The sequence below is a fragment of the Atractosteus spatula genome, chromosome 18, assembly GCF_055471065.1.
Source record: "Atractosteus spatula isolate fAtrSpa1 chromosome 18, fAtrSpa1.hap1, whole genome shotgun sequence".
NCBI classification, from domain to species: domain Eukaryota; kingdom Metazoa; phylum Chordata; class Actinopteri; order Semionotiformes; family Lepisosteidae; genus Atractosteus; species Atractosteus spatula.
In genome coordinates this window covers 13,240,979-13,263,856 of record NC_142723.1, presented here as the reverse complement: position 1 = coordinate 13,263,856, position 22,878 = coordinate 13,240,979, and the positions used below count along the sequence as shown (strand labels likewise).

Here is a 22,878-nt window from a genome sequence, read left to right as displayed (position 1 = left end):
GAAAAGGGAAGTATATTATGACCAGACTTCATTAAGAAATGCCACAAGTGGGAGAGGTCTCATCAGAGCTGCCATATTGAAGGAAAGCAAATATCACTTTATATCTCACCCCACTTAATGACAACTGGATGAGAGGAATGGGAAGTGTCTTTGAAGAAAAACAAGGTGAAAGGCCTCGCTTCTGTGCGCATGCAGTGAATGTCAGAGATACATATTAATGTAAAACCTAAAGGAAGAGAAAAGACCAGAGAAGACCCAACCCGAGCAACAGGTTTTCAAGAGGAAAAGCAGTGCTCCTTGCCCACTGCTCCTCGGTGTGTGGGGACTTGCTCAGAACAAGCTAGGACACTGATGCTGTCTGGTGCAATGCTGAGCTGGAAGTGACTGAGCTGGAGTTTTGCAGAAAGCTCAAGTCAGCCCTGATTAATGCATGTCATGGCTATGTGCTCAGAGCACAGGGCAGCACTTTCACTGAGCTTCGGTACACTGCATTCATATCAGCAGGCTGAGCTAGGGCATAAATGAATATTCAAAAGACTTTCGTCCCATGCAAAACTCTCACCTTATAATGTTAGACAAATATTCTCAATTTTCCAGAGGCCATTCCACCTACCATTTACAGTTTGAGTGCTTATTTTATTCTCTACCTTCATTCCACACAGTTTTCTAATGCACCAATTATGGAAAAATTCTAATTTGGTGGCTGTACATAAAGAGGCACCTATCACAAGATACCTTTTCTGTTAATTAGTGTCACATTTTTCAAGCCACTGCACATTTTCTTCAAGCCCATGTTGTTCTGTTCTGCTCAGATACTGTTTAATATCTCTTCATTTTGTGGTTTCACCAGGGGAACAAATCCCTTGATTTTCACCATTTGTGAAGAATCCTTTGAAAGGGAAGTTGGAGGAGGAAACATTCCAGTGTTGCACTGCTCTGGATCAACAGCACTATCAAAATGGGCTTCAAAGACTCGAAAAAAACCCAGATTTATCTGCCATACATCTTAGCTTTTCATACAGCACTATGGGTAAAGAAAAATAAAGCCAATTGGCAGAACCCATGGAACTAACAAAATAACAGGAAAATGAGCATTACATGTGCGCAAGGATGAAAAAGGCCCATGAATATAGGGAACAGCATACTTAATATGCGCGTTATTTTGCCTGGCTGGAGAAATGACAGCACTGGCTGAAGACCAGAGCTGTCACAACACCCCTCACTAACAAGGAATGAACCAGGGAGACAGCTGCAAGGGTGAAGCTGGGGTGCAGAGAGGGAGGGTAGGAAACACCATTCATGAAATATTAGACACCACCACTTAAATGAAATTCCTACACAAATATGAAAGTCTACACCTAGTATCAGCATTTGGTATGTAAAAAGCATATCTTTAAGTCCTTAAAGAAATAAATATAGCCTTAGGCCCTAGAGCCAATTTTTTTTAAACAAATTTTTGTTATCTGAATGTTGCATCATAAGTTCAGGACATCAACAAGAACACTTTGCTTTGACACAAAACGTACGTTTGAAACTCAACCATGAAGAGCCCTACTTCAGCAGAGTTTAGAGGTTCATCTCCTCTTGCTGCTTTTCATGAAAAGAATTTTCTAGCATCTGCGCAACCGTTAAAGGAGAAGATGTGCAACTCGCGTACGATGCCACAGATGTGGTAACTCTGCTCCAGGTCCCGGAAAGATTTCTTTGCCAGGTCTTCACTGGAGCATGCTCTGTGGATTGTGTAGCTAATTCATCCGTAGGTAGTTGATGGCAAAGCCTGTTATTTATTTTCTGTGTTTCTCATCTCCCAAACATGAAAGGACGGCATAACTCTCGCTACAGTCTTTCTCATGAAGTTCAGTTCTATATTTCAAGTCAGACAACAAGCTGTCCTGATTTAAGGTTCTTCCTAAGACAGTATTGGCAGATGTTATACCTCGTCACTACCACTGGGGCACCTCATGCACATATTTATACGGCATACTCTACAGCAAACTGACGTTATCTCAACATCAATTTCTGATGGATCAATCTTTTTACAGGTTACCCTTTAATCACCAATTTCTAAATATGTAAACAAATCGGCACTTAAGTAATCCAAAGTAATTCCTCCTTCTGAGTTAATGGGAATGTCTTGGCTACATTGGTCAGGAACTGACATTCATGACAACCTAGAAAACCTCAAAAATTTGCAGCACCTATGTGACACATAGAGTTATAGAAACAACAGCTTAAATTCGAGAACCATCTGTATGATAATAGCGTTCTAGGTTACAGTCGATATGGATTTTAAAACCTCAGTGGTGTTTAACTCATTTATGAGAGGTATTTGAACAAGTGACAGCAGTAATTGATACAGAGTATGTGATCTTGGTTATTAAGATTTTGAGGAGGCTTTTGATAAGATTCACTTATTTCACTAATAGTGAGAATACACTAATTCTCTGAGGTGCCATAATTACTAGAGTGCCTTTGGAACCTGTATTAGGATCATTACTCATTCTTTTTTGATCAATGATCCAAGTAAACCAATCATGTCAGTAAACTAGACAATGTTGTAGGTTGTAGATCAGAAGTTCTCAATGGGTCCTAAGGCAGGAGCAAGAGTTTTTTTATATACAGCTAATTCGTACAAAACACAAAAACTTTCTGACTATAATACAACATTTTTTAAAGGAATTTATAAATAGAAATGTAAGGTTAGCCTTCTAATTGAGCATCTCCCAATATGTGGTGTTTTGTACACTTTTGATGATCAAAAATAAGCACTGCAACAGACTTGAGGTTGAAAGTGCCTTGACTTTTGCTCTTTCTTCCCCAGAGCTGAGAATTTCAAAACTTCCGGCAAATGTGCAGCATCAGAGCTCACTCTGATAATGTTTGAGGCAAACTCTTACATGACATAAACCGCAGTTCAGATACGAATTTGGATTATACTACCTTCAATCTGTTTCACTGTTTTCAAAGTGAAAAATATTTTTCATTGATATAGAATGTAGTTCACAAAATTAAATCATTTTTTAAATAAATCAAATTAAAAAATTTAATCAAATTATTAGCCCATACACCAAGGAGGGCAGTGGTTTTGTGTTAAAAGGGGGGATTTATGTGTTACTCATTGTACAGTAGGTAATACCAGAAACACTTGGCAGATAGACAGGTGCAGAGTTTTAAATGCAGATACCACAAAAAATATACAGGTACAGTACAAGAAGCCAGCTATAAATAACACAGGTGTTTTTAAATATCTGTCAAAGACAAATCATTTTCCAACAAATCAAACCAACAACGAGCTCACAGAATGTTGAAATACAGTACATAGTTAAAAGAATAGAATTTAAATAGATGCCATTTTAAAATTGGACCAGGCAACATAAACATTCACTGAGAAAACCGTTAATATGTGTCACCATATGAAGAAAAAAAAGATATTGCTGCTCAGGAAGCCGTTCACAGAAGAGTAACCAGACTCATGTTCTAGCTGATAGGAACCCTCTACTTGAAAAGAGAAGACGACAAGAGGATTTGATTCAAGTATCAAAAATCATTAATGACACTGACAAAGTCTACCTAACTGATCTCTTCAATGAAACAATGATGAAACACGACCCATGGGGCACAAATGCAGCCTACAGGGAAATGCACTTAAAACTGAGAGTAGGTTTCTTCCTTACAGGAAGGGGGAAGGGGAGTCTAAAACAAGCTACACACCCATGTCGATTTCTTCTAAGAAATGGCCGGATACGACTCTCAGGTCAATAAGCAACTAGCAAACCCAACCCACTGGACGGCCAAATGAATGGGCCCCTCTCGCTGGTAACCTTTATTACATTCTAATGTTCCCTCCAAAACCAGAATTGACAACCTCTGGGGCAGCTCTTCCAATTCAGAAGTTGATCCAAAGCTAGGCAGGCTGTGAACAAATTGCCTATATTGCCCGATTGAAACAAGCTGTGGCTCAATAGCATGAATGAGAGCTGTGAAGAAAAATTGGGCATATAAGATAAGATAAAATCACTTTATCGGCCATATACAATTTCTTGCAGTAGGAATTAGTCTTTTCGCATACCCCAACTTGCTCTCCATGAGACACACAGACAGGGAGAGAAGCTCGGGTCAGAGCACAGGGTCAGCCATTGATACGGCACCCCTGGAGCAGCTGGGGTTAAGGGCCTTGCTCAGGGGCCCAACGGAGTAGGATTCCTCTGCCGGCCGCGGGATACGAACCGGCAACCTTCCAGCCACAGAACCACTGCGCCGTGTACATGTAGGAGGGTTTCCATTACAGATGTTAAATGCTAAAAGTAAGTAACTCTGCTTTGAAGCCTCCTTTCCTTAACTCTGAAGCTTCCTTCCTAATACAGTAGTTTGACACTATTGGTACAGTACCTACTACTATCTGCCCTATTGAGAGGAGAAAAGATGGAGAGACGGCAACAGAGACAGAGGTTAGGGCTTAACAACCTCTAAAGTAGACCCTACGGTTACGCTCAGAATTGTGCTGATACAGTACTTCAGGTGCTGTAGAGGGGAGCATATAGATGCACACTAACTCTCCAGTGCCACGCCAGGTGCTGTAGCCAGTATAAGGGTCACTAACTACAACAAAAACGGAATCCTCCCTCAATATAATATTCACACAAGCTTTGCTTGCTCAGTGTCTTCTTTTTCCAAAGTGGTATTCTGAGGCAATCGCTTTTTGCAATATCATTCAACAAGCCTTGAAAAGCAAATTATTCATCAAGAGAATCAAGGTCTCAGAACTCTGAAATTCTTTCAATGACTCCAATGACTGTGACGCTGGCAGGTGCCCAGGTCCCCAACCTGTGGGAAGGCACTGGCAGCTGGAAATAGGATGGAACCATTCTGAAGAGCTTTGCATCCTGGTCTGTCCCCAGCAGGGGTGTAGAAATCACCTCCAGAGGGTCTGACCTTTCTCCTCCTGTGTTGTTGCAGCTGAGGGTTCAATTTTCAGCCTCTATTTAAAGCCTTTTCAACATTCAGGCTACAGTTGTTTTATTCATGCTATCGATTTCTACACCTGATTTTTCTTTTTCATTTCCGATTCATTCAAGCATGAAAATATTTGTCGCAGCAAAGAGGTCCAAAAGCCTTTTCCTTCCGTGCTGGCATTAGACATGTAGAAAAAATGAAACGTCAAACGCTTTTGTTGGCTCGTGACATTGGGGGATATAACTGGTGTAAGCGAAATCAAAATTAAGGCACACATCTTTTTGCTGTACTCGTAAGCCCTGAGTCACCCACAAGCGCAACTGTCTGTGAAAATGTCTGGAAGACAAATACGCAAATGTGTTCCACTCACTCAGATAAGTAAGGTGAATTGTTAAAAAAAAGATATATCAATAAAAGTATATTATATTTTAATAGAGGAAGCAAAGCTGTCTCAACCTCTTAGAAGTAATTTCTTGGTCTTCCGAATCTAAAATATAGTTCCAGACATTGAAAGAGTGAGGTCAATATTCTTTTTCAAACTGCCGTTGCAGTTAAGTTATATACTGTCAATTTCCAGTCTTGGAAAATATCACTTTCTAGGCACTAGAATTTTGCAAATATAACCGTAGGGATCCCTAAAAGATGGAATTCCATTTCGAGAGCAACCATCTGTGAATGTACTGCACATTTTATTGACATGGGATGCTTTAAGAGTATCCAAAAAGAGATGAGGACTGACTGCTGGAGTGTCGCTTTTGGAATCCCAAAAGGTACGCTTGGGAGGTAAAATCAGTCCTTTCTGGATGTCAGCCATTACCACATCACATCGCACAGTGTTTACGGTACTTTCACCAACTGTACCAATTGTAAACTATGGAAATACTCGCCTTTGATATAATTTCCCACAGTTCAAATCATGGTTTACCACACCTCAGCATCAGCAGTTCTTTACTATGGTTTTACTATGCTACAGTACATTTACTGAGCTGTTTCCACAGTATACCACAGTAAACCCTAATAAGGGCCAACAACGTACATCAAGATAGAAGAGGATCATATTATATAGGAGCATATTGATGCACACTCACACTGCAGTGCAAACTCTGGGTCCAGGGCTGTAGAAGTGGGGTGGAAAAAGTGAAAGGGTGAAAAGAAATGGAGAAAGAGCCTACTGTAACTTGTTCCAAGTAGTAAGAGTCCCCCACCACAGAGTTCAGAGACCAGCCGGGGGAACGAGAGAGGGATAAAGGAGTGCAGGGGGAAAACGCGTCCCGACGACAGATGAACGGCTGGAGTTGAACAGCACTGAACCGACTTCTGGTTCACCCTTAAGACTGGAACGGGTTTGCACTTCTAAGGTACAACTTGCAGGAAAAGGGTAATTTAGCACAGTAAAACACAGGGAGAACAGCAGCCAGACCACATTACAGCCACGCGAGACCGAAAACCAGGTTGGAGAGGCGGGATCCTGTCGATTCTAACGGGAGTCCGAATTCAAGCCAGGAAGATGCACTAAAAATGTATTCTACCCCGATATTAAAAAGAGAACACATCGCCCCTTCGCCGAGCTTCACCTTAATCTGTGCCTACCCTCCTGCAGCCTTCCACATACCTTCAGTCTCTCTCCCCACTGCAAACTCTCCCAGGAGCGCACCTGCCAGGCATTCCCCCGACTCTTCCGAAAGAAATCCCCTTCACAAGTCGTCTCCCCCCTTAGGCAGAGCCACCGGGTCTTCCTTTCCCCTTCTGCCCTCTGTTCTTTGATCCAGACACAGGTAACTTTGGCCCGATCATCCTGTAGTCACCTGTTAAAGATTTGTTTTGCCTCCTTCTGCGGGCAGGCTGGCAAGCTCACAGGGCTTCTGAGCGTGCTCAGACGGTAGCTGCCTTTGCAGAGTTGTTGTACTTTAATTGTGGTTGCCAGGCGATAAGCTCCTCTAACTCTAGACACTGGAGGGGAAGGATAGGGAGCTGGAGGGGGGGGTTGAATGCTAATTAGTGTCACACTACCCTGTTGAGTCAAGATAGGTCTCTTTGATTTTGGGGAGGGGGCAGTAGGGGGGACAGGAATGGGGACTGAGAAAGTCTGCTTTTTGATAGAAGGGGGGTTCAAAAATTCCAGTGGCAAAAAGATGTCTGCTTTGTCATGTTTTTTTGTTTTTTTTTTAAATGTTGAGTTTCCTACCTCGCCAACCATTTGCCTACGCAGGGCTACAGAATTTTGGACAGAGATAAATTTGCTTTCGCGTGCGCGGGAGTGTCAATTGCAGTGCAAGACTGGGGGAAAAAAAAAGTCAACTGGAAACGTCATAACAATGAAATAATCACGATAATAATAAATTAACATAAAATTATAATAATGAAATATCACCATTTGATTTTTCCCAACTGAAAGGGGCCTGTGGAAGCTGTTCTAAACATTTTAATGTATTCACAAGAAGATTTCTCCTTACAAACAGACAGGTAGACTGGTGTCAAAGACTTAGGGCCTCTGAGGTCCTAATACACATGGATGTTAAAGGGCGACATTTGCGATTTTAACTGCTAGCATTATTCCGCTAGTCTTATTTATCATTCTTACAGCCCTTATCAAATACAGTGTGTAGAGTCTCGATTGATAAGAAATCAAACAAGCTGGTGTGGACAATGAAAATGGCAGGTCTTTTTGGTGCTGTGTTAGATCGCGGCTGCCCGACTGACAACGTGTGACTGACGTCATGTGACTGCATGAGGAAACACATGGAATTAGACCGCTAAGCTGCATCAGTCGAGCCCTACGCCGCAGCCCTGCGTGGAAAACTCCGGAAACCACCATGCACCAATCTTTTCTGTCTCGTACTACGTCCCCGTATCTGTTTCCAATTCGAATCCGCAGAACGGCGGCAGAAAAGATTTGCCTATTATACAAAAACAAAAAAGTCTTGGGGGGCAGTTTAAGTCGTATCCAGAGTAATGAAAACAACTCTGCCAGTGTGAACCGAAAATGAGACTTTGTTCTTTTGACTCCATGGGTGGCGGGCACACATAGTGGATCTCTGGGGCATTTTTAAGCAAGGTGGAGACATGGCCAAGGCTTGTTAAGAGGGTCAAAGCACCATCAAACACTTTGCACTACAGAGACCAGCACTTCAGTGATACTGCTCTCACAGGAAGTGTAATATGTCGGCGACCGCACAATGAAACTGGCAGCTATACAAAGCTAGTACTGACAGGACAATCCAGGGATGGATGTTACAGACACCATTATTTGTGTGGTATTGTGCAAGGAAAATTCAGAATACAGACACTTTTATGTAGCAGCCTCTGAGTTCATCTGATTTTTCATTCCAGCTCAAGGTCTGAATTGGTAAATTGATCTCATTAGCTGCTCGTTTAGACAGCTTTGCTTCCCCCCCCAGTTGATTTCAATGACACGCCATAGTCAAGACGCAGCAGCTGCGATGCCTTTTTCAAGCCTAAAAGGGAGTTTAATATGTTCAATTAATCAAATGAACCGGCTGATTAAATAAGCGAGGGCTCAGGGGTTGGACGAAAGCCAGAAGAGGAGCAGCAGCCCCCGTGGGAAATGATTTTGGTAGAATGTCAGAAACCGACTGTAGAAGATGTGTACCTGCTGAAGGACCTCCATTCCTGTATCGGCAAGCAGCCAATGAGAAGGCTGGGGCAGTTCCCGAAAAGATAAGCGCCACTAAGGCTTGGTAGTGTCAGCCTCTCTGGTTGGTGACTCGGTGCATAGAGCAATCAAAATATATATAAATTAGAGCAGAATATCGTCTTGAAGTTCAGTGACATCCTCCCATATTGCTTTATTTAAAAAACGTTATCCACTTGAAACATTCTGAATGAGACCTACCATATTGATGGGGAAGGGGCTGAAGTCATACGCAGTTAGAAGCTATTGCTGGCCTGTCTGAACTTACCCACGACCTTCAGGGAACTTGAGCCATATTCCAAGGAAGGTGAGTTACTTTACTTCCTGGAGAGAGGGCTAGCCTCTCAGGAATGTGCTGTACTGTACAGTGGCTCCAGTGGCCAGCATTAAAAAACACGATGCGTGGGACACACATGACATGAAAGGAGCTAGCTCACTCTTCACCTCACGCCACTACAGGAACAGCCAGGTAAAAAGCTGATTTTGCCACCCTCTTTTCCACAGGAATGAGTATGTCCGCGCCGGACTGCCTACTGCAAGACGGCGATGAGCCGCAGAGCAACAGTTCAGCTGCACTGGAAGCACAAGTGGCAGGAGGGGACGCTGTCGACTAAAGATGGAGCTTCCAAGAAGTTTAAGAAGCGACTGCAGCTCAACAGACGCATGAAGCTGGCCAAATTGTGCTTTCAGCTGTAGCCCTAATAACCTCTCCACACCCTTCGCTGTCACACTGCCCGCTCAAGGGCCAATGGTGAAGCAGCTTGTCCCCATCAGCCCCACGGGGAAATTAGTCAGCCTGCGTAGGTTAGCGACACTAAAAGGTATAATCAAGCCCTGACATTAACCCAGCAATGTAATCAGTGCAGCGCAGCACCGGGCGAAGGGGTGGGATTGTGACTGCTGAGACAGAGATGTTGCCATGATAGTGCACATTACCCAGATTAGTTCCTATTCTTACTTCAAACAGCTCGGCGTCCCACCGAAAACCCATTCGCTTCACGCTGAGGATAGGGAGGGTGAAGCAAAGACTGGCAGGGCTCAATAAGGCTCACAGCTGCCCTGGTGCTTGGCCACTGCCTGCGGGGAAAAGAGCTTAGCGCCCTTTAAAAAAAAACTAACTGGATCTCCCTATTAGATCTTTTATTACCGCTGTACTTTCTGTATCTCTTATTTGACTGTTCTTTTGTCAACATCTATTGCTGTACCATCTTCCAATATCATCTGCCAAGTGAATTCCAACAGGGGAGCTGAAGAACTGGGCTGGACTCTCAGCTGACCAGTATTCTCCAGGAAGAAGTGTAGTGTTGCCATTGTAATGTCAGGCCATTGTAATGCTAGTACAATTCCCCCGTTTGCTTCCCCTCTTAATTGACATCTCCTATCATTTCTATCATTCTTTTAGCCGTACTGAGCCACCTTTTGAAAGGTCACAGCAAATTAAACTACAGCCCAGACATGATGACCTGCAAAATCTATTATGCTGTGGGTAAACGAGAGCCTCCCGTCTTCCGAAACGACGGCCGTTTGACACAGAATTTCAAAACACCCAAGTCAAAAAGAGATTTGAGACAGTAACGGAAAGAATTCACAAGTGCCAAATCCCAAACACGAAATTATCTTCCCAGTGACTGTATAGAGAGACTGCTCGCTAACAGGTGAAGCAACAAAGTGTTTTTTTTGTTGCCTTTACTCATTTTGAGGTTCAGCAATAAAGGCGAGATTAATATTTGACTACGAATAATTCTTCAGAACAGGCTGACAGGAACAAGCTGTTCGCCCTGAATTAATCCGCTGAAGTCGGTAGGGGACTCTTAAATTTTTCTGCCCCTTCCTATTAATTTGTGCTCCAAGTGTTGCACTTTAAAGAGACAATAAAACACATTGAAGCTGGATACAGTGCGCCTTGTGTAACACAATCTTCTAAAACGAAATTCCTTCCTTCCCCTGTTGCTAATAATGAGTGGAGATGTCAGACAAGTATCATACCTGCAGAGAGAATGTTACATCACATATTTTCTTGGTGCTCACTTCCAGATGATCAGCTGATTCTGTTGTCGTATTCAGATAGTTTGTGTGCACTCTTCAAGTGGAAGTGTGTGTGTTGTGGGGGGGGAATAAATTCAAAGATTGAAATTTTCCTTCTAAGATTGAAAAGCCATCTTAGAATTGAAACATTTGTCATTTTTAAGCTGGCTGGAGACTAAAGCTAGGAAAGATAACGTTTCCACCCTAATAAAATCACTTTTTATACACACAGACAAAGTGCTATAAAGCAAATAAGAAGGTCTCTACAACGTATATGTAGTTTCAAGCTTTCGTATCCTGTGTGTCCTAACATGTATCTTTCGCTCTGCTTAAAGTCAGTCTTCCACATTTTGTACCAGGTCATAAGTTGCAGAAGGTAAAATACTATATTACCTCTTTGCTGAAATAACTTGAGTGAAATGCCTTATTCAAGAATACAAGAACAGCATTCAGTGCATTCATAGACTCCCAAACTTTCTGGCCCTGACTCCAAAGCTCTAATCACTACTCTATACTGCTGTCTGAACTTGCTAGATTTGTTTGTCATTTTTCTTATAACAATTTTAGTGGATTTGTTGCAGTTACAAGTCATGCACTGCTTTTGATTCTGAGTATGAATTTGAAGACTTTTGCATCGAGCACTGATTAACTCAGCTAAACACATCTAGGAGACTACTGCACGAGACTAGCTCTGGATTAAAGACAAAATGTGGTGGATGCTTAAGTGAACTGAAAAATATCCAGAGGTATTTTTTTTATTTACTTCTTATTAGTGTAATTATCAGTAGGTGTAAGTGTTTTGCATTGATAATAAAGATTAGGCACAAGCTGGTGGTCTGTTACAGTTTCCATACCAGTGACAGACAATTCATTTGGACTTTACAACAGGTAGGATAGTCCCCAATTAAAACTGTAATGAAGGGTTTGTTTCTGTGAGTGATATCAGCTGTAGCCATCACTGACCAAACTAAAGCAGCGCTCTTCTGGGATGAAATAAACCGAGGGAGAGCAACTTTGGCTTCTGGAAGCCGAGGCAGACTGACAGCTCCAAACATCTTCTAAGCTTCCGGAAGGCTCTGAGGCAGAGTCTGCAGGAGAGCAGTGGCCTGCTCCCATTGCCACGGCAACTGATTCTCTCCCAATTACAGCCCTTCCTCTCCCTTTGAAATCACCTAGGAAGTGTCGGTGTCAAGCACTCCTGGAACGCTTCTGTGCATGTGAGTATCAGCATGGTCCTGTGGACCTGTCACTCAGGAGAAGGGAAGCAGCCACAGAGATCTAATAATAGCACTGCCTACAGACAGAAGATAACGCGCCTAGTCCATTTCGTTCAAGAAAAAGGAGAATCATTACCGAGCGATCTCAAAATTCTTTTTTTAATTGCGCTAAAGAGCCAAACCAAGGTGACCCTCAGACATCAGGCAAGAGGAAGCTATCCGATCGCTAGAAGTGCTTCTTGGAGATGCTTTGAAGATACTGAGGGCTACTTCGAAATACACGCTGTATACGAGCCAATGCAACGTCTGCACTGGTACATACGCCTATTGGTTTCTCAGCACATTTCCGTTACATATTAAAATTCTGCACAAGCAATTTCTGGGTTACGTTTGTTGAATTCGATCACAGAAATCAAATTTGAGCTCGGCTTCACCACCTAGAGCAGGGTACTATATGTCTTTCCACCATGGGAAGAAAAAGCAGAGGGGACATTTACAACAAAGGTACCCACCTAAAGAAGTAGAGCTGAACTTTCCTTTAACTTCATAAGAAAAGAGAGGGTGCAAAACAATCAGGCAGTTGGTGGCAAATTTTAATCTGCCCAGCATTGCTTACAATACCCTGCTCTGTGCTTGTGAGGGGCGAATCCAGAGTCTATCCACTGACTGTTCTTGTTTCTTCCTGGCTGGGTTCGCTAGCAGCAGGCCTGGCTCCAGTTTGGCAACAGAGAACTAGGCCTCTAACCAAGAGCGTGCACTAAAGATCACAAAATACCCCTACTCTTTTCGAGAAATGCCCTGGGATTTTTAATGACTACAGAAAGACAGGACCTCGGATTTATGTCTCATCCGAAGGACAGCGCTATTCTGTCCCCGTCACTATACTGGGGCATCAGGACCCACACAGACCGCAGGCTGAGCGCCCCCTGATGGCCCCACTAGCACCTCTTCCAAAAGCAACCTTAGCTTGTCCCAGGAGGTAGTAGCCAGGCTCGCACCTACTGAGCTTCAGTGGGCTGGCAGTTGTGAGCTACAGGGTGATGGCTAAATCGTCAAACCTTGGAGATTCTCTTTAGCATAACTGTCATCTTCCAAGACCCATCTTGGCATCTTCACTTCATAAATACCGATCACCCTATCACACCCTCCCCAAGGTTTACTGGACCTAGAAGAAGTCTCTCTCATCTTGAGAAATTAAAAGCTGAGGTCTACGGGGCCAGGCTTTACAAGGATTATAACTTGCTCTCAGGTCATGCCAGAGAACTGACTGAAACAGTGTCCCTCAGAGGAAAGGGACTTCATATGGGAACAGCTGACATGTGGGAAAACAAAGAGTCAAAGACCAGGTAAATCAAGGTAATAACAAATTTCTGAGAGAGAAAGAAGAGCTTTGTCAGATGAGATAACAGGACGGACAATGGATTCAACCTATTTCGCAGTCCTGGAACACTGATCACATAGGCAAGTGTACTCACTGTCTCTCCTTAATTGCATTCCTAAGTCCTGCTTCCGTTTTATTTTTCTGTGGCTGCTTGTTAAGCATTAATTAGTATTACGAAATGCAACAAAAATACACTTGAGGAGGAAAAAAAAACCCGCTTGTGCACGACTTAATGAGAAAGAAAGGAAAAAGTTTCTCGAAACACAGTTTCCTGTAGCCAGACAATTCTTCCATTTCCTTTGGCGGGCTGTTTAACTAACAGAATGAGACAGTTACGTTTAATGGAGATTTTTTATGGAGTTTAAGACGGGGTGGGAGGTGGGATGGAATGAATGACAACTGAAGCCCATAGGAGTGTTTTCTCCACGCTCAAACAGCAGAGAAACTGCTAAGAGTGGAAGGCACCAGAAATGAAAGCTAAGCAATGTTTGGAGAACAAAAAAAAACGAAAGTTAAACTTGAAACCACTGCGCCTCCAATAAAGTGAAAGATTTGCTCTGGAATTCTGACCACAGGCTGTCACCAGAGAATTACAGGCACTTTTGCGACAGCGATTCAGCCCCGTCTAAATCCTTTTCCTTTCTCAAATCAGGGCGTCCCAGCAACACTGTTGTTGAGCATTCGGAGGAACCCTGGATAAATAACAAGACCGGGGATCAGGAAAGGGGGTGTTTGCGAGACTTCCCTTCAATCCAGTGGGTGTCTTGCAGCGAGGGATGAGGTAGGAAGGGTGGGTGGGTCCCCACTGCGAAGTCATTTGCTGGACACGAGCCACCTGCGCTGAGCCAGTGGTTTTGGAGTAGGCGACAAAAATATTACCCATAAATCACTCAGGCGGAGCCACCTAGAATCAAGCTAATGGAGCTGGAAGACGTGCTGTCATCTCGGCGATGATGTCAGCTCGAGCGAGCCCTGCCAAGGTGCAGTGGTGGAGGGAGAGCAGAGAGAGAAAGAGAGAGAGAGAGAGAGGAGTGGGGGGGTGGGGCCAGGCGGGCTTGTGGGTGGGCAGACTCCGCGGGACTCTGAGCCGCAAGCCATGAGTGACAGCCCCTGTCAGCAGCGCTCCGCGGGAATGGCGCATAGACCGTCCGCACAGGAAGTGTTGTGCTGACAGCCTGTCATTGTGGGCAAAGCCAAGCCCTGCTGGACCTGATGCTCCGGAGGCAACTGTGGGATTACCCATTGATCTGTCGAGCACGGTCAGAACTGCCCATCAAACCTCTCAGAGACTCTGCGCGGGGAAACGCAAAAGACTCGCACGGGCTAGCCGGTGGGTGGTTTTTAGGTTTCACGAGTTGCAGGCTCTTAAAAAAAAAAAGTGTGGAACAGGTGTGGTGTATAACAGCCCAGTAATAACAGCGGGTGAAAATAAAACCGCTGTAGTGTTCTCCACGTCCGCACATCACCATGCAGATTTCGAAATGAAGGTAAATCAAATTAGGACTACCAATTAACCATTTTTCAACTGAAGCAAACAGCCATGTCACAATGTCTTGTGTGCAATACTACCTCTATACTAGCATGTTCAAACTGCCATGTTCTCCTAATGACTAAACAAGGTCTTGGAAGTGAATGAATGTGAAAAGCACATCTCACAGGTCATATTTATGCCATCATGGCAGATAATGTTGCTTTATTAGCCCTATACAATTTCATGCATTAGGAATTCGTCTTTTCGCATACCCCAGCTTGCGCTCCATGAGACACACAGGCACACAGACAGGGAGAGAGAAACTTGGGGTCAGAGCACAGGGTCAGCCATTGTACAGCACCCCTGGAGCAGTTGGGGTTAAGGGCCTTGCTCAGGGGCCCAACGGAGTAGGATCCCTCTGCCAGCTGCAGGATTTGAACCGGCAACCTCCCAGCCACAGGCGCAGATCCTTAGCCACAGAGCCACCACTCTGCCCTCCGCCCAGAAACATGTCTGCATGATTTTAACAGAGCCACCAGTTGAAAACAACTTCTCATATACAGTGAATAATTGAAGGCCCATTTACAGAGCAAGGTATTCACTGGAGCAATTTGAGGAAAGTTGTTCGCAAGTACAACAGCAATGACCCACTAGAGACTTGAACCCATCACACTCTGGTCCAGAGTCAAAAACCCCATATCTTTTTTTGGTCCAGTATCTCTAACAATCCGTGTTACAAAAACAAAACTTTGGGTTTTGAGGTGTGGCCTTCTAAGTGTGATTAAACAGAGTCTCCACCAATTCTGAGACCACTGATCTGCAGTCGGACATTATACATACGTGACTTATGCCATCCCTCTGACAGCATTCACTTAAATGCCTGATTTAAAATTAATTAAGCAATTATTAAAAATCCCTCTGTGACATTCACTTAAACACGAATGTCTATTTATTCCTGCTTATTAGCAAGGGCAAACCAAAACTTAAATCTCTCTCTCATACAAATTAAAGAAAACACAACCTTTCATAACATGACAATTTTTTGTTTTATTGAGCCAAACAGTTTTATACAATATAATACCAATGTGGCTGTGTAACTTTTTATTCATTTGCATTTTTTTCAAGATAGAAAGAATTCAAACACGACATAACTTAACTGACTCGCCTCCCACACACCCAAAATTACTGCGGATCAGTTGAGGCTGAACTGGTTTATGAAAGGGGGCCCCTTTTAAATTTTTTTTACAAGGGAGTGGACTACCACAACCACGACATTTGGGGGACCAAGAATGCATTTGCCTGTGAAAACAACGAGACAAAACACGAAAATGGTTCTTTTATTACGGCAGAGAGACGCTATTTGCTGGCTGTGTGGCAAAGGCGAAGTGAGAATGATGTATTCCTTGCTTTCTTCGGCTGCTCAGCAAAGTGCATCGATTGCTGACACACACATCCTCTGCGCGCTCAGACACACATGAAATTGCAATGTCTATTTATTCCCGCTTATTAGCTTTAAATTGGCCAGCAAAACATTCTTCGTAGACCTGCTTTTAATCATTGTAATAGACTGTGCAGCTCAAATCCTCTGAGCCGCGGGCTTTGATGTAGCTGCGTTTCTGTGGAGCGCTCGGTCGTGTCGGGCAGCATGCGAGTTACTGCTAATAATTTACGATTCAGATTATCAATCAAAACCGAGACACTAAAACGGCTTTTGTTTGAACCAAAAAAAAAAACAGCCTTAATTGCTTGTTAAATACCATACCAATTTCGCCTGAAAGTGTGTGTGCTCATACAGAATGGAGTTACGGTGTCCTTTAATGAGTCGGGGTGAGTCAGTATTTTGTAATCTTTGAAAAACATTGCTGATAAATAAGTTTAAGAATATTTCTTGAATCAAATGAACTATTTGGTAAAACTGTTCGAAATGGGGGGTGGCAGTGTTTGTCTATGACTCTATACTTAGAAAACCGGCAGCAGCCATATCACCCTGCAACTCACAACTGGCAGCCCACTGAAGCTCAGCAGGTGTGAGCCTGGTCAGTACCTGGATGGGAGACCTCCTGGGAAAAACTAAGGTTGCTGCTGGAAGAGGTGTTAGTGGGGCCAGCAGGGGTCCTAATGCCCCAGTATAGTGACGGGGACACTATACTGTAAACAGGCGCCGTCCTTTGGATGAGACGTAAAACCGAGGTCCTGACTCTCTGTGGTCATTAAAAATCCCAGGGCGTTTCTCGAAAAGAGTAGGGGTGTAACCCCGGCGTCCTGGCCAAATTTCCCATTGGCTCTTACCAATCATGGCCTCCTAATAATCCCCATCTCTGAACTGGTTTCATTACTCTGCTCTCCTCCCCATTGAGAGCTGGTGTGTGGTGAGCGTTCTGGCGCACTATGGCTGCCGTCGCATCATCCAGGTGGGGCTGCACACTGGTGGTGGTGGAGGGGAGTCCCCATTACCTGTAAAGCGCTTTCAGTGGAGGGTCCAGAAAAGCACTATATAAGTATAAGCAATTATTATTATTATTAAAATGCCCTCTACACTGTGGAACACAATTTTATATTGGGTATTGATCTATTCCATTGGAGATCAATCATTTCTGTAATGGTGCTAAAAATGCTAAACAGAGGAAGTGAAACCCATGAAATTCTACATACGATAAACTGTTAACAAACCCCCCCCAAGGGACAAACAGAAATAGTGAGTTAATTAGACATGCAGGAAATAACAAACACTTGTCTGCCCAGGTTACACATTTGTCAGAGCCGCTGGACTTGACAGACAGGCTTGGCCTGTCACAAACAGCACAAAAAGCGGAGCTCAGTAAAATGACTACACATAAAGGACTCCCAATGGCAAGGCAGTGAGAGGCATTTCAAGCTACGGTATGAGTTGTTGTGCTGGAGCACAGCAGTCATAGGCGTCACACACTTATCTTTGCAAACGAACCTGAAATGAAGAGTCAAGCCTGAAACATCCAGGATTTGATGCTGGCTTATAATAATATCAGAGTACAGGGGATCAAACCACTTTACAAAGGAACCTTTATCTAGTTTCCTCTTACTGTAATCTGGACGTGTGAGATCTCAGCACTGATATATGCAGTACTTCCACCTCTAGGCTACAGATTAGTGTAGCACAGCACGTGCAAACATCTGCACGGTTTCTACAACCCCAAAACAGCGATCTGCACAAAAAATACTAATTTAATGAGCAAGTCTTGGGAACAATTGTGTGGAGGTGGAGAAAATGCAAATGAGAGAAAAATAGAGTTCCTAAATTGAAAATAAGACCAACGCTTATGGAAAGAGAAGAGATCCAGTTAATGTTATTAAGGCCTCCCACCACACAGAAACCTCACTTCAGCCATGGACAGTGAACAGTCGAGCATTGCTGTGGACTTGGCTGCAATGCATGACAATACCCAATATCTCTACTCTGCAAGGTGGACTCGGAGATGGACACGGAAAATGGGATATGTAAACAAAAATTCGGGAGCTTTCCGAGGGAAAATGACCTATGAGAGCGATTGTGATGATTAGTGAATCTGAAGCACTAATTGCTAGCAATTCCTCATAGGAAGACTGACACACAGATGGATAAGGGCCTCCACATACGCGTTCAGTTCCCCGATGGGATTCAATCAGGGCCATTCGCCGGGCTCTAGATTCAGCTGATCTACACTGCCACAAAAGATCTCATCTCCCGCCCCAGGAAAGTACTAAACTAGCTGGGCTGCAGGGGGTTTCTTCAACGGGCTCTTGCACACTGAGCCCTGTGAGAGCTGCAACCAGCAGCCATATCACCCTGCAACTCACAAGTGGCAGCCCCACTGAAGCTCAGCAGGTGTGAGCCTGGTCAGTACCTGGATGGGAGATCTCCTGGGGAAAACTAAGGTCACTGCTGGAAGAGGTGTTAGTGAGGTCAGCAGGGGGCACTCACCCTGCAGTCTATGTGGGTCCTAATGCCCCAATAACAGGAACACTATACTGTAAAAAGGGTCGTCCTTCGGATGAGACATAAAACCGAGGTCCTGACTCTCAGTCGTCATTAAAAATCCCAGGGCGTTTCTTGAAAAGAGTAGGGGAGTTACCCTGGTGTCCTGGCCAAATTTCCCCCTGGCTCTTACCAATCATGACCTCCTAATAATCCCCTTCTAGGAACTGGCTTCCTCGCTCTGTTCTCCTCCCCACTGAAAGCTGGTGTGTGGGGAGTGTACTGGTGCACTATGGCTGCCGTCACATCATCCAAGTGGGGCTGCACACTTGTGGTGGTAGAGGGGAGTCCCCACTACTTGTAAAGCGCTTTGAGTGGAGTGTCCAGAAAAGTGCTATATAACTATAAGGAATTATTCATTTTTTACATGCACAAGTAGAGACCTGCGCATACCAGCATACTCACAGGAGCACTAGTGCACAGTGTTGTCAGGGGTGGTGGTCCCCATTACTTGTAAAGCGCTTTGAGTGGAGTGTCCAGAAAAGTGCTATTTAAGTGTAAGCTATCATTATTATTATTACTACGCTGATCAGACTTATGAATCACACACACGCTGTTAACTTCATGTCACGCAGAGCTCACCATTGCCTCCCTGCCTAATACACTTTCCTGTCACAAGAAGCCATTGACTGGGCCCGAGGTCCTCATTACCGGTTTCCCCTGGTTAGCCAGAGGAATACATCTGGGAGGCGGGCAGGAGGCCTGGACGGCCTCTCTCACCGGAAACTGGGAAACCGAAGAGGAAATGCGGGCCGCGCCAAACCCCGCTCCCCACACCTGCCAGCTGAACCGACGCCCGCGCGGCGGAACTGCGGTGACCCCATGGAAAAAAAAACAACAACACACAATCACGACGATAAACGTTTGTGCTTGACCACGGCGACTCGCGTCTACCCTACCTGGGGGCGACGACCAACATCATAAAGAAAGACAGGACAGACGTGAATGCTATTTACTTCCAGAAACTCCAGTTCAAACGGAAGAAATTTACTGCTTTCTGGTTTGGGCTCCATCCTCTCACTGTGAAGGTCTGTGCTGGGTGGTTGGTTGGTTGGGAGGAGGAGGGGGGTGTACTGGATGCAATATATGAAAACAGGATGTGGTGGAATGTTTCCACTAAAATGTTCCTTAGCTGTGTATCTTCCAATATTTTGTAAATCTCTTTAACTAAATGAGTCTTGAAGGGGGGGGGCTGACGGAGCAGAGACGGTAGTCAGGATGAGTCTAACTGGAGCAGAGACGCACTCCTAACGAATCTTAGGTGACATCATCCTAGTAATCCAAGTGGTTTTGAGATCTGCTCTTAATTTCTCTGCTTAAAACAAATAATTGCACCGCTGGGGCTTGCTGGAGACTTTATTTTTTTAAGAAAAGGAAGCAGCAAGAATCTAACACAATTTATTTTGCTGGCTGACTGGGTCCAATTCTATGCTGGAGAAGATTAAACCCCAAGGGAGTCTTTTGGAGGGCTGAAACACGATGTACCCTAGACAATTCCATTCCGCACTAAGAAATACAGGAACACAGCAACTGCCATTAAAAGGATCTCAAAGTACTTTGAACTATGAGTTATACTGACTTTGGTAAAAACTAAAATAGAAAAAGAAGAAAACAAGTAAGAATGGCAATTTCTGTTTTTCTGTTATTCAGTGCAGCCCAGCACTCTGACATCATACAGCTAAACACACTGTGGCCCAGCACTCTGACATCATACAGATGAGTGCTCTGCAGCCCAGCACTCTGACATCATACAAGTTGAACCCACTGTGGCCCAGCACTCTGACATCATACAGCTGAACCCACTGTGGCCCAGCACTCTGACATCATACAGATGAGTGCTCTGCAGCCCAGCACTCTGACATCATACAAGTTGAACCCACTGTGGCCCAGCACTCTGACATCATACAGCTGAACCCACTGTGGCCCAGCACTCTGACATCATGCAGCTGAGTGCTCTGCAGCCCAGCACTCTGACATCATACAAGTTGAACCCACTGTGGCCCAGCACTCTGACATCATACAGCTGAACCCACTGTGGCCCAGCACTCTGACATCATGCAGCTGAGTGCTCTGCAGCCCAGCACTCTGACATCATACAAGTTGAACCCACTGTGGCCCAGCACTCTGACATCATACAAGTTGAACCCACTGTGGCCCAGCACTCTGACATCATACAGCTGAACCCACTGTGGCCCAGCACTCTGACATCATACAGCTGAACCCACTGTGGCCCAGCACTCTGACATCATACAGCTGAACCCACTGTGGCCCAGCACTCATGCGAGGAGCACCTTAACACATTGTGTCCCGGCACTCTGACGCCAAGCACCTGAATCCACTGCAGCCATTAGTTTAACTACTACTTGAGCTACTAAGCACAAAAAACAACCAGAGAACAAACTTGAAAAAAGACACTGTCAATTCCTTCTCTGGTGATCTCCTGGACAGAACAGATTCTTTAAACAAATTTGTACCAAACTTGTTTAAGAAATATGGGTTTGCGTTCCTTGTAAAGAAGTCAAATGTTCCAGCGCCTCTTCACTCTGAACCAGCAGTCTACAATACATTTATCACATAATCTTCGAGAAGCTTGGAAAACCAAACCCCTGATCTTACGCTCATTTCCAGGACTAGGATTGGAAAAGACTGCTCCTGGAGCAGATCGGCAGTTGACCCCATAACAAACTCAGTACAGTCTGTGAATTCCTGCCGACACGCCGCTGAAGACTGACTAACTGCTGAACTATCAAGGAGCAATCCAGACAGCAGAGCGCAGCAGATCAAACACGAGCTAATTAGCAAGGTTAACATAGCTGAAACACAATCTCTTCCAGCCTGAGCCTTTACCACTACAAAGACATGACTGCCTGATTGCTTGCAGGACTTAACAAAAAAAAAATGTAAAAAGAAAATGCCTTTGAACCTAGAAAAATAAAGGAGAAAAGCACCTCAAAAACAATCATGCTCAGCAGGCACAGCCTTCATGCCATACGAATTTTGAAGTCTTGGAAAACAGTATATACATACAGACTATAACATACACCCTTGTCATTCAAACAGACCATTCCAGTCACGTGATAAGCAAATGGTTGTTTTAACTGATATAGGCCAATGATCACAATTCAGTGGATTGCCACCTACTTGCAGGCATTTTCACTGAATCACAAACCACCTGTAACATAACTACCACATAACAATGGAGCTCGGACCATCATTGTGTGAGGTATGACTTAGGCCACTGGATAGCTACAAGCTGAAGACAATGAAAAAACCGCTGCCAGATTTCCCATGAGGCACTGTACGAAACTTTTAGGGCCTACAAAGGAGGGAAACACTAGTGACTACTGAAAAACGAGCTGAAACAACATGCCTGCGATCGACTCTAGGTGCTCCCAATCAATAATCATACACTATCTTGCGGCTGTTCTGGGAACTAGAAGTATCGAAGTGATGGTGGCTCGACTCGCTCCATCAATCACGTGGTTTAGCATGAGGATCGTTTAAAGTGCGTCATGCCAATCAACGTCATTCAACTGGCGTTTAGCCCTCTTTTTGCACATTTCGGAGTGAAAGTGCATAGAGCCTACAAACGCCAAAATCTGGCCCTGGAAGACACTTTGACTTTTTCTTGATGAATTAGAATTCTCCTGGAAGGGCTTCTGGCTGCCTGTGGTCTTACGACCAGGTTCAGAAATATTTCCAAATTGAGTTTCAGCAAGTATTGCACAAAACAAGGCAAACACAGTTAGTATCATACAAAATACACCTTGGTCTGGCCGGTCACTGGATCAGGCTCAGTGCTATATGTGCTTTTCCCAGTTTAGATTATGAATTTATACTGCTTGGATGACTTTGTCAATTCTGCTACACTGGGTACCAGAATAAGTAGCTGGTCTTTCAAACATAGGAGTCTATTTAGGTCAGATGTCTGTGCATTGACAACAACGAGTCAGTTCATCTAAAAGGCTTATGCTTGAATCAAAAAAAGATAAAAGTGGTTTGGCAGGCAAACAGCACTTCTGTGAACAAAGACATTCCATTGGGCTGAATGAGCTGTTCACTGATATACTGAGTAAATTGGGTGGAGAGCTGTGGTTATAGCAAGTGTGAAAGACTCGCTCTGGCTTAGCATTCTCACAAGGTGCAGCAAGCAAAGTTTTGTCAGACTAAGCCAAGGATATCGAGACA

General features: G+C 44.2%; 1 protein-coding gene across 2 annotated transcripts in view; it reads right to left on the bottom strand.

Annotated features, from left to right (window-relative positions):
• ankfn1b (ankyrin repeat and fibronectin type III domain containing 1b) overlaps positions 1-22,878 on the bottom strand; it is a 229,744-nt gene that overhangs the window by 86,297 nt on the left and 120,569 nt on the right. The gene's annotated exons all lie outside the window — the stretch shown is intronic.